General features: G+C 39.2%; 1 long non-coding RNA gene; it reads right to left on the bottom strand.

The window, feature by feature from the left end:
- LOC309638782 overlaps positions 1-12,517 on the bottom strand; it is a 390,227-nt gene that overhangs the window by 14,355 nt on the left and 363,355 nt on the right.

The following is a 12,517-nucleotide window of genomic DNA, read 5'->3' as shown; positions in this document are numbered from 1 at the left end:
TGTATAACTGAATCACTTTGTTGTACATCTGAAACTAACACAACATTGTAAATTAACTATACTTCAACTTTAAAAATGGTTAAAAAGAAAAAAACAAAAACAGGATTTTCAAGGCCTTAGATCTCATAAAAATAAAGCTTTGGTTTCCTTCAATAGGTAAAGAATGCCATCTGGGGACTTCCCTGGTGGTCCAGTGGTTAAGAATCCGCCTTCCAATGCAGGGGATGTGGGTTCAATCCCTGGTTGGAAAACTAAGATCCCACGTGCCATGGAGCAACTAAGCCTGAATGCCGCAGCTACTGAGCCCACATGTTCTGAAGCCTGTGTACCACAACTAGAGAGCTCACATGCCACAACTAAGACCTGACATAGCCAAATAAATAAATAAATAAATATTAAAAAAAAAAAAAAAGAATGCCATCTGGCTGAAGGACTGGCAGTGAGTAATGGAAATACAAGTGGTAGTAGAAGAAGGCAACTATAATTGACTACATAGGCTTCATGATCAGTTATATGGAAGCTGAGGTTATACCTGCATGTTTTATTTAATTAATATTTCTCTTATTCACCCCTCATTTCCACCCACCTTTCATTAAGAACCTGGTAGTTGCTAGGGCTCATTTAAGCTTCAGATGGGAATATAACTGAATTGAAATCCCCATGTGATGTTATGTTATCTGATAGGATTCTTGTGTCATCTCTGTTGAAGACAGCAATCTTTTACCTGGACAAAGACAAGAGGAGAAGGTGAAGGGCAAAGGCAGTGGACAGTGCCAATTCTCTTCCAATGGGACCTTTATAATCACTCTCCACCTTTCTCCAACCTGCTCTGTGCTCCTGGACCTTGGCCTTTATGAGCCCATCAACAGGCTCCCATGATCAACAGCGTCCTTGGGTTCAGCTAAAGGGAGGCAAGAGATCAAAAGATAGAAAGAAAGTGAGATTGGGTGTTTACCCTAGACTCTCTCCATGACAGATCACCTCAGACTGGCTGTGTCCCTAATTTGAAGGTCCTATCAGGTACCCTTTCTTAAGATGATCCTCTCTGGATTCTAGTAACCACCATCCCTCTACCTTCCTAACATAAGCCTAGAATCACTTCCTGTTGTTACTAGCCTCAGGGTACTTCACCATTTCTTGTTTCCCTAATCCATGACTATACCATGTGAATAATCTTTTTTTAAAACTATTCTCAAATCATCCAGTTTGAGAATGTCATCTGTTTCTAGCTGGGATGTTGACCGATACAGCTGGTGCCCCTCACGTTGTGGAAGAATGGTTTTGATTGCCTGAGAGTCTTAAAATGACTGCTGTTACAGATTTACACTCCTGTGGAGGTCCCAGATTTCTGGATGGAATGGCTCTTGGGGAGACTTAAGAAACAGTCTTTTTTTTTTAGATGGAGCTGTTAATAGGACTTCCCACCACTACCTCCCCCCAAAGCCAAGAGCTATGCCAGGCTATACTAAATGGAGGTTTGGATTTATTTAAATTTGCTCTGACAGTGAATTCCATAGCTGTGGGCCTTGGACTAGGATGGCTGTCACGTAGCTGAAGCCTGACAGTTAGCGGCTGTTCTTGGCTGGCTCGAAAGGGTGTATATGAACAGCTGGCCACAGGGTCAGGCTGCACTGTAGCAAAAAGAGGAGGGTGTGCTCTTCTCTCAAACCACTGAGTACATTGCCAATAAAATAATTCTCAATATATTAACAAAGAGAATTGAATCATTGGTGAACTAAACCATAAGGGAGAAAGAGGTCTCAACTTGAAAGAAAAACATGTCAAGAGTCAAACTCATTTATTCCAGCCCCTCCACACACCTTTTGACCACTCCATCCTGATAATGACCCAGTGCACTCTATTGTTTGTAAGAAATTCAGGGGTGTTCTTTGCCTCTTCATCTACTCATCTCAAGTTCTGAGTGAGCCTGACATATTGGAACAATCTGGACAGACTGTATCCACACAATGTGGACAGACTGTATCTAATCCATACTTTAGAGAGCTGTGACTTTGGACAGCATATGTTCCATTCCTTTGTTTCAATTTCTTCATGTGTAAAGTGGAAATAAAGATATCCAATAACCCTTGATTAGAGACAACATGAGAACAATTAATATGTTGAATAAGCGTGATTTGTAGAATAATTAAAATACAACTCTGTTTTCCAAAATTCTTTTAAAATATTTTAAGTGGAAATAATCTCTCATTCTCCTAGATTAAAAAAAACAAACACACACATGTACAGATCGCACGATTTTTCCCTTATTCTTTCTCTCAGTCTTAGGTACTAGATAGTCCCACAGTATTCTAAGGAACACCACATGGTTCCTTAGAGACATCAGATGAAGGGAAGAAACAAAAATAATTAGGCCTGAGGAAAAAAGAAGAATATCATATTTGAAAATTATATAACTATATACAGGATTAAAAGAGTCTATGTACCAATTATTAGAATAATAAAATAATTTTTAAATGTGACTCCTTATAATATCAATATATAGAAATTAATTTCATTTCTATAAACCTCCAGAAAGTATAAAGAACTCCTATAAAACAATAAGAAAAATCTAAATATCCAGAAAATATAATTTAAATAAAGACTTGAATTAAGGGAGAAATATACTATACTCATGAAAAGAGAGACTGTTGTAAATATATTAATTCTCTCCAACTGATCTATAGATATAATACCGTTCCAATTAAAAGTTCATTAAGATGTTCTAGGGAAACAGACTTCCTGATTCTAAAAATGTATATGGAAGCGCAAAGGTCAAATAATAGCCAATTCAATTTCAAAGTGGGAGGATATCTTCTACCAGATATCAAGACATATTATAAAGTTTGTTAATTTAAACAGTATGGTATAGGTTCAGGCACAGACAAGTCAACTATAGAATTAGAATAGAGATTCCTGAAACAGACCCCCACATATATAAAAACCATTATCTGTTAGAGGGGCCTCACAATTATTTGAGAAAAACGGATTTATTCATTAAAGTGTGCTAGGACAGGGGTCCCCAACCCCCAGGCCACAGACCGGTACTGGTCCATGGCCTATTAGGGACCATGCTGCACAGCAGGAAATGAGTGGTGGCCGAGCGAGCAAAGCTTCATCTGCCGCTCCCCATCACTCGCATTACCGCCTGAACCATCCCCCCGCACCGCGTCCCTGGAAAAACTGCCTTCCACAAAACCGGTCCCTGGTGCCAGAAAGGTTGAGGACCGCTGTGCTAGGACGATTGGATGTCCAAATAGACTAAAATGAAATTGGATCCTTCTTACATACCATACACAAAACTCAGTCCCAAATGGATTAAAGATATATTTGACAGACAAAACTTTAAAATTTATAGCAGATTATGTACGAGATTATCTTTATGACAAAGGGGTAAAACTTATTTCTTAAGACATCAAAAAATGCTAACATAAAAGAAAAAAGTGATACCTCCAACTATATTGAAATTAAAGATGTCTATTCTTTAAGATACCATAGAGAAAGTAAAAAAAAAAGAAAAAGAAAAAGAAAAAAAAGCCACAAGCTGGGAGAACATATTTGTAACACTTTTAAGTGATAAAGGATTAGTGTACAGAATATGAAAAGAACTGCTTAATGAGAAAAGTCAAATAACCCAAAAGAAAAACGAGCAAGAGATATGAATTGGCATTTCACAAAAAAAGCCATACACATATGGCAAATAAACATTTAAGAAGATGCTCAACTTTTGAGAAGTCTGGGAAATGCAAACTGTGATATGATTTTTACTCAACACACTAAAAAAAAATCTTTAGGTCTGACAAGTGTTGGTGAGGATATGAAGGAAAGGGAATGTAAATAGGTACAAAAATTAGTTGGCATTTTTTATAAAATTAAATACTCACATAACCTATGGTCCAGAGGAAGTTCCATTCCTAGAGATTCCTCCCTAGAGAAATCATATAAGTGGGTACCAGGAGACAAGAAGAAGAATAATCATAGATAGCAACATTGCTTATAATAGAAAAATAAATAAATGAACAAAAACTGAAAATAACACAATCTACAGGAAAATGACATTTAAATTGTGGCATAGTTATACACTTAAATATTATACAATGAAAGTTAATTCACTATAGATATAGACTACTATACAGATGAATCTTAGACATTATGTTATAAAATTAGTAAAAATTTCAAAATATTAAACTCACTATTGTAACAAAAATAATGTTGAAACAAATTATTTGGAGAATAAATACATATGTGACAAAGCTATGGGGAAAAAAAGGAATGAAAAATACAGTAATTAGGAGAGAGGTTACCTCGGAGAAGCAGGCCTAACAATGGGAAAGGGCAACTAGTATATTAGTACTGTTCTACTTTATTTTTTGTAATTGAACTTTATTGGAGTATAATTGCTTCAAAATACTGTGTTAGTTTCCGTTGTACACCAAAGTGAATCAGCCATGTGCATATATATGTCCCCATATCCCCTCCCTCTTGAGCCTCCCTCCCATCCTCCCTATCCCACCCCTCTAGGTCATCGCAAAGCACCGAGCCAATCTCCCTGTGCTATGCTGCTGCTTCCCACCAGCCAACTATTTTACATTTGGTAGTGTATATATGTCGATGCTACTCTCACTTCGCCCCAGCTTTGTCCTCCCACCCCATGTCCTCAAGTCCATTCTCTATGTCTACCTCTTTATTCCTGCCCTGCAACTAGGTTAATCAGTACCATTTTTTTTTTTTTAGATTCCATATATATGTGTTAGCATATGGTATTTGTTTTTCTCTTTCTGACTTACTTCACTCTGTATGAAAGACTCTAGGTCCATCCACCTCACTACAAATAACTCAATTTCATTTCTTCTTATGGCTGAGTAATATTCCACTGTATATATATGCAACATCTTCTTTATCCATTCATCTGTCGATGGACATTTAGGTTGCTTCCATGTCCTGGCTATTATAAATAGTGTTGCAATGAACATTGCGGTACATGGCTCCTTTTGAATTATGGTTTTCTCAGGGTATATGCCCAGGAGTGGGATTGCTGGGTCATATGGTAGTTCTATTTTTAGATTTTTAAGGAACCTCCATACTGTTTTCCATAGTGGTTGTATCAATTTACACTCCCACTAACAGTGCAAGAGGGTTCCCTTTTTACCACACCCTTTCCAGCATTTATTGTTTGTAGATTTTTTGATGATGGCCATTCTGACCGGCATGAGGTGATACCTCACTGTAGTTTTGATTTGCATTTCTCTAATAATTAGTGATGTTGAGCATCTTTTCATGTGCCTCTTGGCCATCTGCATGTCTTCTTTGGAGAAATGTCTATTTAGGTCTTCCACTCATTTTTTAATTGGATTGTTTGTTTTTTTGATATTGAGCTCCATGAGCTCTTTGTATATTTTGGGGATTAATCCTTTGTAATACTGTTCTACTTCTTAAATTTGGTTATAAGTTCCTAAGTATTCATTTTATTATGTTGCATCATAACTGTATTACACATATTCTTTGTGTCCCACAGATTCCTAAGGTTTTTAAAATTTTTTTCAATCTTTTTTCTCTTTCCTCTGTTCCTTCCATTCTGCTATTGAGACTATACCATGAATCATTTACTTCAATTGAGTATTTCAATTTTAGTTATTGAGTATTTCAGTTGAGTTATTGAATATTTCAATTTTATTGAGTATTTCAATTTTAACATTTCAATTTGATTCTTTATTATCATTTCTATTTGTCTGTTAAAAGCTTCCATCTTTCCATTTATTTCTAAAGTATTTACTTTTACCTCATGGAGAATAGTTCTAATAGCTGCTTTAAAGTCTATGCCTGATAATTCCAACATCAGGGTTATATCATGGTTAATATCTATTGATTGTCTTTTCCCTTAAGAGTGGACAACAGTTTTCTGGTCCTTTGTATGTAAGGTGATTTTGGATTATATCCTGGACATTTTGAATATTTTGTTGTGAGACTCTCGGTCTTGTTAACATCCTCTAATGAATGTTGATTTGTTGTTGTTGTTGTTTTAGCAGGTAATCAATCCAGTTAGGTTGAGACCACAAGTTCTATCTCACCTTCTGTGAGTGGTGATTCCAATATCAGTTCAGTTTTCAAAGCCTTTGTTTTGTTTCATTAGGTCTGTTACATGCATGTCAGGGTGAAATGTGCATTTCAGGGGTGGGTTAGGGACTTATGTCAGTTCATACACAGATGTAGGGGATCCCCTTTGCCAGAGATCTTCTCTCCAATATTCCCCTCACACTCTTTGGTTCCCATGAGAACCAGAGGACTTCTTTTCTGAGTCCTCTAGCTAGAAAGTCAAGGTAACTTTTAGAATGGTATCCCCTTGTGCTGTTGAGAAATTCCACAGAAATGTGCCTACCCTTGTGACAAAGTACTTCGAGAAAAGAGAGGGGGAAAAGATAGGAATTTCCATTGTATTCTTTGGGCCAGAGGGATCCTTTTCCCAGTTCCTTTGACCAGAAAATAAAGGTTTGCTTTTCATCACATAGATGCCCTCACCATGACCACCACTTCTTCCCAAATGGGACTGGCCTCAGGGAAGGACCAAGCGGGGGAAAAATAAGAAACAGGAAACCCCAGGAATCTCTCCCTACATTTGTCAGCTCATGGAGGTCCCCTATTCCCAGTCTTCTGGTTAAGCGGGAAACTTTTTTTCAGAACTTTTGGTATATGTATCCTCTCTGCAGTCTGGGACTCTCTGTACCCTTAGGTCAATGCTGGGAGAGACAAAAGGAAAAAAAAAAAAAAACCTGAAACTCACCCCCATTATGAGTCATTATTCAAGAATGGACTTCCCTCCCAATCTGCCTAACTGTTGTTTCAGAGTTGTTATGTTTTGTATATATTTTTTCAGAAGTTTTTACTTGTAGTCAGTGGGGGAGAGAGGCTGGAGTGAACTTACTCTATCTTGGTTAATGCCAAAGTCCATATATTCCTTTTTATGTATCAAATATTACATAATACAATTAAAGATAACAAAAAAAAGTTCCATGCCCAAAGGATCTCATAATCTACTGTAGGGAGACAGACTTCTAAACACACTCTTTTAGGGAGTTTGGCTCTGACAAGGAGAAAAGAAATAGAATCAGGGCTTCCCTGGTAGCACAGTGGTTAACAATCTGCCTTCCAATGCAGGGAACGTGGGTTCGAACCCTGGTCTGGGAAGATCTCACATGTCGCAGAGCAACTAAGCCCGTGTGCCACAACTACTTCAGCCCGAGCACCTAGAGCCCACGCTCCTCAACAAGAGAAGCCACCACAATGAGAAGCCTGCGCACCACAACGAAGAGTAGTGCCCGCTCGCTGCAACTAGAAAGCACGCACGTGGCAACGAAGACCCGACACAGCCAAAAATTAATTAATTAATTAATTTTAAAAAATAGAATCAGAGGTAAAAGGAGACAGAGGGTAAGACCGAATGAGTTTGTCCTTTGTTAGTAAGGGTTAGCTAAGTGGGTTCAGAACTTCTCCTAACCAACACTTAACACATTTAAATTATTACATATTTATTTGGAATAACTTATTTCTGTCCTACTGCCTGGATAAGAAGCTGCATGAAAGCAGGTCCACATCTGTGTGGTTCACCCTTGTGCTATTTCACACAGTAGGTGGTCAAGGTGTTTGTTGACAGGTTCCATAGTATTTGGCACTTAGTTGCCAGAGCAGGTGCTGTCAGGGCTCTGCCCATATCCTCTTGCCCTTTACTTCAGTGCACAACAACCCAATCCCCAATTGCCAGCTCCTGAATATCTCTGCCTAAATAAGGTCTTTCTCAAACTTATGAAGCACGTTTTGTCTCCCTGAATGGCAGGTAGTGCCAGAAAATTAACATCTGCTAGAAGAAGACCTGAACCAATGACTGGCAGCTTTGGTTTATAAATATCCCAGCTCCTTCCCCCTTGGGTGGGTTAACTCTGTGCCCTGTGTCCTACACTGGCTCTCAGACTTTCCCCAGCAGGATTTAGTTCCAGTTGCCCACAGTGGCAGCTGGTTTGATAATGCACAATGTATTGGTTACCTTCCCTTCTCTGAATCACTTTCCCATTCTCTTTTGGTGTTTCCTTATCCTCTTAAAATAAACAACTGTAACCTAAATCCTTGTTTCAGGATCTGCTTCTGGGAAAACCCAAACTAAAATAGTTGCATACTCTACATACACGGGCATGGGTCTTTTATTAAGAAATTTCCTCATAACGTTAGAGTGGGCAGAGCACTGGACTTCAAGTCAGAATGTCCTAGTTCATCCACCTACCAGCTAGGTAACCTTGAACAAGTCACTTGATTACTCTGAGGCTCAACTTTCCTCGTTGGGAATGTGGAGTTCATAAAATCTTCCTCGTAATGTTCTTGTGAGTATTAAATAAAATAAAATAATATATGTGAAAGAACTTATCATGGAGACCACTGTATAGTGAGTATTTAGTGCATCAGTGTGTGATGGTTGAGTAGAAGGATAAAGAATTCTTTCTTGTGTTGTGAACCATCATGTCTGTTTTATTTATTTTCCTGATGGAGAGTGGGGTTGTATTAACATGTCCAGTCAACATCAGGAATTGCTAATGGTGGGGAAATGTTAAAGACTTTGTATTGTTTCATCTTGAAGAGCATGCTTCTAATTAGCAAGAGCCTGTTTTCTTTCAACATAAATGGGCAATAGCTCAGCAGATGGTCCCGCTATTCCTGAGTCCCAGTGTGCCCCAGAGGAAATGTACAACAAACACTTCAGAGAGAGTGCTCATTGTCTTTTAATTTATATGGATTTCTCTTTTACTTGAGAATTGTTCCATGAAGTTTTCATGGCTTCATAGACTTTTAGGTCATAAAGAGACATTGGTGATCAGGAGTAGTCAGACTCTGTTGTTTTACAGTTAGGGAATCAGAGACTCCAATAGCCTCCCTTCTCCAATAGTGTTTTAAGAACCAGGACAACTGTCTTCAAATACTTAAAGGATTAATGAATGAGAGAGCAGACGTCTTATTAAAGTGACTTCATAAATTAAGGGTGGTGGGAGCATTTTGAGTGTCACTTAAGAGGGAAGATTCTATCAAGTAGAGCTGTTTAACAACCAAAGGGATGACTGAAGTAATAAGCTTGCCATCCCTGGAGGTATGTAAGAGGATACTGCCCTATATTCGGTGTTATACAAGGGATTCTTGCTCACGGGAGGGAGACTTAATTGGGCACTCAAGTCCCTTCTAATTTTAGGGTTCTACAGTTGGGGGTTTCCAAAAGCAACTACCATGCACAGTACAGAGCATATAGTATATGCTCAATGAAAACATAATGATTGATTACTTAAGGTTGCCCTAGAGATACTTAATTCTATCTTCTATAAGTACCTTCTTTCTTCATATTGACACTCCATTCAGGGCCAGTCAGATCCCTATTGCCAAGCAAGCTGGAAGCTCAGGCATTTGACACAGGTCAGGGATCCAGGAGGCCAGAACTGCATATGGGAATGAACATGGCTGTAGCAGTCACAGAAGTGCACCACTCAGACCTCCCTTCAAGAAAGAACCTGCCATTCTGCTGCAAAAAGCAGTGAGCTGACAGCCTCCAGCTGTTAGCATCTTTAGAATCCATTTCAGCTTTCAAACTGAGGCCCCATGATTCCCAGGGAGCTCTCACTAAGCATAAGCATGGCAAAGGTACTAGGGCCTGGCCATTTCAGCCTGAATTTGGACTCCTTTCAGGTTCTTTTCTCTATAGCTCACTGTTGGATCCGTGAATTTTCAGAGCTGCATTGTGACCTCAGGCTATCTCAACTCAGTCTTGCTTCTTCCCTCCTTTCCTTTCCCAGGTGTCAGATCTACATCACAACCTGAGGCTTTCCCTGCCCAATCCTGCTTCTCTTTCTAGTGCCTTCCATAGACATTACTCTTAATAAAGCTCTTACACTCCTAACTCAGTCTCAACCTCTGCTTCTAGGAAAACCCTGCAACTATGGAGCCCACAGTAAAAGGAAACAAAAGTCCACATCCCACAGAAGGAGAATCTGGATTATCAATGTGTCTGAGGAGACTGAGAAAACAAGAAAGACACCTGAAAAATAGGATGTGCAACAAAGACCAGAGGGCAGCAGGGAGGCTTTAAGAAGCAGAGCTTAGAGAGATCCCTTGAGGGAAATGTGCTAGAGGGAGGGAGCGTTTCCACTGGGTCTCCCAACCACCCTGCCAATGCTCTTCAGCCAGAGGCCATCTAATAGTCTTGTGTCTTTATGGCAGCCAGGGAAAGGAAGAGAAACCGCCATGCTCGAGCCATTGACAAGATTCCACAGCACAATATGGCGACATCGGCAATGAATTTACAGATGTGGAAGTGCCAGTTTTTAGGGGGCAGGTGATAAAGACAGCTAATATTTAATTGCACGCTCAGTATGCGTCAGGCACTGTCACTGTTGTATGGTTTTTGAGGATTAGGAATCTGGGAGCAACTTGATGGATTGTTTTGGATCGGGGTCTTTTGTGAGGTTGCAGACAGGCTGACAGTCAGGGTTGCAGTCATTTCAAAACTCCTGGGGCTGGAGGGTCCATATCCAAGATCACGCCTGTGGTTTTTGGTGAGCCTCAGTTCCTTACCATGCAGGCCCCCCCATAGGGTGGCTTGACACAGCAGCTGCCTTCCCCTGAAGTGAGTGATTTGAGACAGAGTGGTGACTCAAGGTGGAAGCCACAGTCTTTAATGGCCTAATCTCAGATGCATGATGCCTTCATTTATACCATATCCTATTGTCACACAGACCAACCCTCGTACAGTGTGGGAGAGCACTATACAAGAGTGACTACCAGGAGACAGGGATCATTGGGACCACCTTAGAGGCTGGTTCCCACAACCTCCAGAGGAACAATATGAAGCAAGTATTTTACCAGTGAGGAAACCGAGGCACAGAGATGCTACTGGACAAGATATGAACTGAGAGTCTATGTTCCAAACCCTTACATGAAGCTGTCTCCCCAAGTGGAGGAATGGAAGTCAAAGAAGAAAGAAGACAAATGTGTTTAAACTTCTTGGTGGTTAAGAAAAGAATGTCTTAGGTGGTCATAATTTGTACGGAAGTATAGACCTTAACAGAGCAGTTCCTCATTATCAAGGGTAATCGTTACATCAAACGTATAAGTAAGGAATTACTTTCCCATTTTCCAGATGACAAAAGAAAATTCAGAAAGACTTAGTGCTTTGCCCATAAAGTGCGATGAATACAGAGTGGAGTTCAGCTCAGGTCTTCATTTCCAACTCCAGGGCTCTTGTCTATACCTTAGCTGTTCTCTCCACTAAACCAAAGGAACAACTGGTGTTCCCAATTCTCTGGAATAGTAAATAAGGTAACTGAAGTGGGGAAGAGCACCTAGAAACCTAATTGCTTAGGTGTGAGGTAGCAAAGTCCTGCACCAAAGGAAAAGAATTTGCTGGGGTTTTTCCAATGTTTCTTAAAGTATAATATACTTATTGAGAAGTACACATAAGTACATAGCTTGTTGAATTTTATAAACCAAACAAACTAAATGAAGAGGCAGACATTACCATTCACCCCAGAATCCCCTCTGTTCCACTTTTCTGTCACTACCCCCAACGCAGTAACCACCATGCGAACTTACAGAATCATAGATTCATTTGCCTGTTTTTGTAATTTATATAAATCTAATCTTATACTTTTTGCACTTAGCTTCTTTCACTTGAAATCGTATTCATGAGATTCATCCATATTGTTGTGTAGTATACTTGTAGTTTTCTGTTTCTGTTGTATAGTATTCCACTGTGTGAATAAATAATTTATTTATCTACTCTACCAGGTGTTGGTAATCTATATCCAAATTTGCCCCACCTCCTATTTCTGTACAGCCTGCAAGTGAAGATGATTTATACATTTTTGAATGCTTAAAAAAATCAAAAGAATAATGCCTCCTGGCATGTGAGAATTATATGAAATTTAAATTTGTATTCATAAATAACATTTTATTGGAACACATCACATTCATTCTTTTTTGCATTATCTGTGGCTGCTTTCACATTACAATGGCAGTTAAGTAGTTGCAGCAGAGACCAGTGCAGCACTCTGTTGCTTTGCACTGCTGTTGGGGCACTACAAAGAGAAGTGATGAAATAATAAGTTGATTTTGCTTCTTTGCCTGAAGAGTCTAAATATTTACTATCTTTACTGAAAATTTTTGCTGAGCTCTGTACTATACTATTGGTGGGCATTTGAGTAGTTTCCAGTTGGGTGCTGTTATGAATAGTTCTACTTTGAACATTCTGGTTCATGTTCTTGGTAAACATATGTAAGCATTTATTTTGGGTACATACCTAGGAGTGGAATTGCTGAGTACTGGGCTGTGTTCAGCTTGGTAGGTATTACTGCAGGTTTGTACCAATTTTATACTTTAAAATATATATGTATGAGCTGTGTATGAGAACTCCAGTTGCTCCAAAGTCTCACCAATAATTGGTATAGTCTATCAATTTCATTTAACCATCTGATGAAGGGGTAGTGGTAACATGAGAATG

The sequence above is a fragment of the Balaenoptera physalus genome (assembly GCF_965194825.1).
Source record: "Balaenoptera physalus genome assembly, chromosome: 1".
Lineage (NCBI taxonomy): Eukaryota > Metazoa > Chordata > Mammalia > Artiodactyla > Balaenopteridae > Balaenoptera > Balaenoptera physalus.
The sequence above is the reverse complement of the archived record's forward strand: the minus strand, read 5'-3'. Positions and strand labels throughout refer to the sequence as shown.